The sequence below is a fragment of the Alligator sinensis genome, unplaced genomic scaffold (assembly GCF_000455745.1).
Source record: "Alligator sinensis unplaced genomic scaffold, ASM45574v1 scaffold482_1, whole genome shotgun sequence".
In the NCBI taxonomy this organism is placed as follows: Eukaryota; Metazoa; Chordata; order Crocodylia; family Alligatoridae; genus Alligator; species Alligator sinensis.
The window spans coordinates 1,866,497-1,872,693 of record NW_005842084.1 but is presented as its reverse complement, the minus strand read 5'-3'; the positions used below and the strand labels follow the sequence as shown (position 1 = coordinate 1,872,693).

The 6,197-nt window shown below is 46.2% G+C and overlaps 1 long non-coding RNA gene across 1 annotated transcript; it reads left to right on the top strand.

Annotated features, from left to right (window-relative positions):
• The first annotated feature begins 904 nt into the window (after window positions 1–904).
• On the top strand, window positions 905–5,240 carry LOC112550343. The gene is made up of 2 exons (XR_003094130.1): window positions 905–1,066; window positions 4,540–5,240. It is a non-coding gene; the product is annotated as an uncharacterized LOC112550343 (long non-coding RNA).
• The last annotated feature ends 957 nt before the right edge of the window (window positions 5,241–6,197 follow it).

Below are 6,197 nucleotides of genomic sequence, written 5' to 3'. Positions count from 1 at the left end.
AAGCACTCACAAAACAAAAATCACACCCTTGGGTTGTGATACAGGTTACCCGGAGAGGTGGTGGAATTTCCATCCTTGGAGGTTTTTAAGACCTGGCTAAATAAAGCTTTGGCTGGGATGCTCTAGCTGGGGATGTTCCTGCTTTGAGCAACAGCTTGGACTAGGTGACCTCCTGGAGTCCCTTCCAACCCTAATTTTCTATGATTCTAAGTTAAACACCAGATAAAACATTGACTTGTGATAGCATCATCCATTTGCTATGTCGTTCTCACTGCTTTGGCACGTCCTAGAATCGTATTTCTAAAGATTCCATCTCATTATTGGGATGTCTTGTAACACACGAGGCTGAAGAGGGGAGGAAAGTTTGGGATCTGGTGAGTTTCTAAAGGTGAAGTAGAGTTTTGTTGGCTGTTGTGAACTCAGCTGACATTTGGTATTTTAGGTTATTAAAGGCACGTATTGTTGTATAAGTCAATAATAAACAAACATATGGATCTACCTTTCTTGCTGCAAGACCTTATATCAGTGCACCCAGAATATCGAGTGCAGGTTATTTGAACCGTCAAATGTATTAATAATGTGAAGTTTGAGAGGATGCCCTGGACCATAACTCAACCAACTTAGTAAATGATTCATTGTGTTGAGCCCCAGCTCAAGTCTGGGATCGTGCCCGGTATGCAAAGGCCAATAAAGATACCAGGGGTGAAAGTATAAAGAAGATTTATTGCCAGCAATAAAAGGTGCAAGCGGAATAATTTCACGTAACAAGCACACAGATTTGTAATTCTAAGCGTCTTTTATACAGGGGTTTAGACCTTCATAAGCATTCTTGTTTGCTAATTGGTTATAAAGGAGTGACGCAAGGAGTTCTTTACTGAGCATGTCTCTATACCTGTGTATAGATCCCCGAGTGTCAGTAAGAATTGGCACTCGGGGATCAGGTTCCAGGAGCTGCTCGAGGTGGCTTGAGCCTGCGGACCCAGCAAGTGGCTGGGCAGTTGGTGTGCAGATCGGCACAGGGAGACCTGGCCCTGGGAGCAGCTCAAGGCTGTTTGGGCCTCACTCAGTGAGTGCGTTGGTGCATGGAGGACCCTCCTGGCAGCAGCTCACAGCTGCTCAAGTTAGCCCTGGTCCTAGGCCGAGTGACCGGAGCCCTGGAGTGCAGCTCCACCTTTAACTAAAAGAGCCCTGGTGTCCAGAGCAGGGCCTGAGAAAGGGAGGACCCCCAGTGTGAGACTGGGGAACCAGAGCCTGTAACAGTTTGGCTCCCATGAGAGAGAGAGAGCCCTGGGCTGCCTGGTGCAGGCCACCAGGCCATCAAGGAGAGCTGAAGGCACCTTTGGAGAGAGGCTCTCATGGGAATGGCCTCCAGGGGATGAGCCTTGGGTGCTTCAGAGAGAAAGCATGCATTGCTGGGGAAGTGGGCCCTGCAGGGGAGGTGGGCACAGGACAGGAGTGTCTGCTGCCTCCACCCTCCATTGCAGGAGGGATGTGTCCACATCCCAGGTCCCTAAATGGCAGGGACTCCAAGGAAACCCCTTGGGGAGGTACTAAGTGCACTCCCCAGTTTGGGTGATAGTTGCTGTTTCAAGGTCTGTATAGCTATGGGTATTCTTTAAAGGAGTTTATATGGTTTATATGTTCTTAATGTATTAATATGTATATTTGTATTGTTACTTGGTAGGTCTAGGGAATATTATTATTAACTTATTTGGGTTATATAAGTTGATTCCCCATATGTGTTTATTGTGTTGTAACCTTAGCTATCTTGTTTAATGTGTTAATTATTATATATGCTGTAAATTATATGGTTTATGTGGATTGTGGGATATTATATGTCGTGTCATATGCTAAGCTTTATTGTAAATATTTCATGTTTTATCATAAGTATTTATTATAGTAATAAATTGTATATAGTTAAGCACATGGTCACAGCCTGGCTCTGTAGAGAGGAGAGGGAACTGCTCTAGTTGCCGGCCCCTCCATCAGCACCTTGCCTGACCCCCCATAACTGTCATTGGAGGACAGGGCACACCCCTCTGGGTGTACCCGGGCTGCAATTGTATTATGTAGCCAGACAATTCTGCATTTGCAAGTAGTCTAATTATTACACTCCTGTTGTGTCAAACATCACACAATCCTTTATCAACTCTAGATAAAAAAAAAAATTGTGAAGTTGTCAATATTATGCTACTTAGACAGCCTTCTCATTACATATTATTACTTCTATATAGGTTATGAAGCCTTTTTACTTAATAGAGATAATCTACTGTGGAACAATTTTCAGTTTTTGCATTCAGACTCTGTTCTTTTAGCACAACTATAAGTATGCTTCAGATAACGATATTCCCTGGTAGGAAGATAAGCAGGCTTTCAGGTAACAGAATTACCAGGGAGCTTGCTGTGTGCTTTTTAGGCCAGAGAACAAAGTACCTTGTATTTGCAAAAGCTTAAATCTAGAGTCAGGCACAGGATCTTCTATTAATTATCCACTGGTCATGTGTTTTTGAAGCATGGTGATACAAACCATTCCCACAGTGAAATCCACATTTTGGAAGGGGATAATCTGGCAGAGTTTGAACAGCCTTCAAGCCATGCACAGATCCAGTGATATTTTTAAATTAAACTTTTTTTTTCTTTCTAAATGGGCATTACCCTAGCCCTTCTTTTACTTCCAGAAAATGCTATATATATGCCAGGTTATCTTATTGTTGAGCTACTGTTTAAGCAGGGGAAAGCAGGAAAGGATTGAGGACTCGGTGGTGTTGGTTGTAGCTGTGTTGGTCTAAAAACACAGGTAGACAAGGTTCTTTGGGTAATGTGATCTCTTTTATTAGGCTAACTAAATAGTTGGAAAAAATGTTATTTGCAAGTTCGGGGCACAAACATCCTTCTTCACGCACAGGGAGTGTCTGCTGAGGATGTGGTTACATTTTAGATCCACAGAATCCAGTTCTCCAATGAAAGCTACACGTTTTTTTTTTAAATAATCATTATAATAAGGAAGCTATTCCAGTACTCCCAGAACTGTCCTTTTAGAGACATTATTTATCCTTTGATAGTTGTTACTACTTCTGTCATTAGAATTGCCCTCCTGGGCTGTGTCCAGATGAGCTAGCATGTGCCTGTTGTGGCATCTCAAAGCAGTTTGAGATGCTGCAAGAGGCACACTGGGAATGAAAAAATGTTCCCCACGCTGCATATTTGTAGTGCAGACTCTAAATTTGATACTAAAAAGTCCTGGTATTAAAAAAACCGAAACACCCTGGAAAAAAGTGGCACAGGGCATGCTCCTGGAACATGCCCTGAGGCAATCAGAGGTTGGGTCCTCCAGAACGACACTCTAGCACTCTATGCCTGCTGGGTATCCCTGCTGCTCCTGTAAATAGGAGCGGTGCAAGGCTGGCAGCAGTGGATTGGACCCAGGCTCTGTCCCCAGTAAGTAGGGGTGAGGGGGGACTGTGGGGGGGTAGGGGACTATGTGGTAGGGGTGGGTCTCCCACCCACTCCCCCGTATGGTGCACAGTCTCCCCATTGCAGCAGCAGGCTGTTGGGGTGCTCATGGCCAGCTCCTGGCAGAGACCTGGTGACTTCACATGGTGCGTGGCGCTGGCCCAGTCCACTGGTGCATGCCTTCAGCCAGAACTGGGCCGGCTCTTTGTGTCACCTAGGGCTCCTGGCACCTCATGCAAGAGCCATGTGCTCTTGGGCTGGGCCAGGTCCTGACTCCATGTGCCTCACATGCTGTTGGGCTGGGCTGGCTCCATGGAGGCAGGACCCAGCCTGGCCTGAGGGCACATGGCTCTTGTATGCAGTACTGGAAACCCGGGTGACAGCAAGAGCCAGCCCGGTCCTGTCTGAGGGCATGCACCAGCAGGCTGGGCCAGCACCATTTGTCATGTGCAGGCACCAGGGGTCTCTGCCAGGAACTGGCCATGAGCACCCTGATGGCCTGCTGCTGCTATGGAGAGATTGTGTGGGGGTGGGGGAACCCACCCCTCCCACATAGTCTCCCCCACCCAGAAACCCCACCCACAAATTCCACACCCCAAATCCTCACACAAGCCCTCCCACATAGCAGCAGGTGGGATAGATGTAGCTCGACTCATGTCCTAATGCTGGGATGGAGCTGCTGCCAGGAGGGAGATAGTTGGGGCAGGCAGAGTTTACAGGTCAGGAATGAGGGGCACTGGTGAGCCTGTGGGTTTGGAAGTGAGGGGCAAGGGGCTGGGCAGGGGCAGGGCACTGGCATCCCAGTGCTGCTTAGCACCCCACATCCTGGTGAGTGAAGGGAGCAGGGGCAGCTTTGATTTTTCTGTGGTTAAAAAAACAAAAGTAAACACCAAAATGTATAGGTATTCAGGATTCATTTTATTATGATAGAGGCACTGGTAGGCTTCCAAACTGCTTTATAATTGTAAATATATCAATAAAACATTGCCCAACTGATCTCTCGATATATAGTGGCGTTTCATTTTAATCATGGAAGAACATGGATTTTGGGGTTTTTTAATCAGAGAATTTGTAATTTTTAAACAGGAACCACCAGGATCCCTGCTGCTGAAGCAAGCGTTTGGACTTGGGCAGAGGAGCCTGCCCAGGGCCAGCACTGGGGACCCAGCTGGAGGGCAGATGAGGTGGCTGACATCTTGACCATTTGGGGCGAGGAGGACATGCTTCAACAGTTCAAAGTGGGCCACCGCAATGAGTTCATCTTCCTGGTGATAGCTGCCCAGATGTCAGGGCAGGGGCAGCAGAAGACATGACAGCAGTGCCACATGAAAGCCAATTGTGCAGCTGTGGCCCACTAGCAATTGGCCCAGAGGTGCAGGAAACTCTGCTACAGTGTCCATACCACAGCCCAAGTGACTGAGGTCCCCATTTGAGTCTGGCAGGCACGCAGCCATGGGGCTGCAGGTCCGAGGGGGCAGAAATTTATGCTGCTGCTATTTGAGCTGCTGCAAGCACACGTGCCTGTGTGTGTGGATGCACCTGTGGAGACAGAAAACCTGGAGTCATCCTGGTGCACAAGGCAAGTCCAAACAGCAGAGTAAAAACCAATAGCACTATTTCTACAGACTGAATGAAGAATAAATCTTAAAATCACAAAGACAATCTAAACCAAAGCATAAGCAAGCATCATCCATGTATTGTTTGAACAAAGCAGTCATCCATAAAAGATAAACACGTTTGCTTGGGTGAAAGTATGTGCAGACATACTTTCCCAAGTATTGCACAGACTAATTTTTCCCTTTCTTTCTTATATGGCACTCATTGCCATGGTATTTGGGTACCTCAGTATGAGTTACAGGACTCCTTTTTGTAGCAGGATTTTAAATCACCAGAGTGGTGGTGGTCGTGGTAGCGTTAAAAGTGCTGAAGTGTGCTGCGCTGCATGGCCAGGGCTCTGCCTTGAACCCTCAGAGGCCCTGATTCCCGCTGCTGCAGTTGGTGTGTGTGGGGCTTTTAAATTTTTTTTAAATTGCCGGGACTCGGCTGGGGCTGGGCAGGGGTTGGGGCCACGCAGGCTTCTCCTCTGGCTCCTCCTGCCCAGGGAGAGGCAGGCACAGCTGGAGGAGCCGTGGGAGAACTTGCAGCCACCCAGCTGTGCCTTCCTCTCCCCAACTGATCTGAATATTGGAATCAGCGCCGAATCTCTGATTCTGATTTGGCCGAATAGAATGGGGATAGTGATTCGAATCACCCAATCGAATTGCTGTCCTCCGAATTGGCTGAATCAGAATCGAATACTTCACTATTCGCACAGGCCTAGGGCTTACCAGAAGGGTGCATGGAGGATCACATGAAGGGGCTGATCTGGAGTGACTACAAGTAAAGAACAAATGTATAACATGATTTACTTGGCTGTGTCCTTTTATTTATAATTTCTAGTCTTTATGAACTTGCCACCATAAAATTATTATTTTTTCCTATTAGTGTTCACACTTTCTGATTATTAGGTCCAATCCATTGATATATGCTTTCAACCTTAACAAGTTTCTAAAGATTTTTTTTTGTTTACTTTCAAGTGATGTTTGGTACAAATGATTGCCTGAAAACAGTATTGTAAGAATATTTTTATCTTATTCATATGCAGTGCAAAAATAATTATGGATTAACTCTTTATTTTAAAATAGTAAATTGTTACTGGTGAGAAGTTGCAAAACATGAACAAGAATTAAATGAGCCTGAGTGAC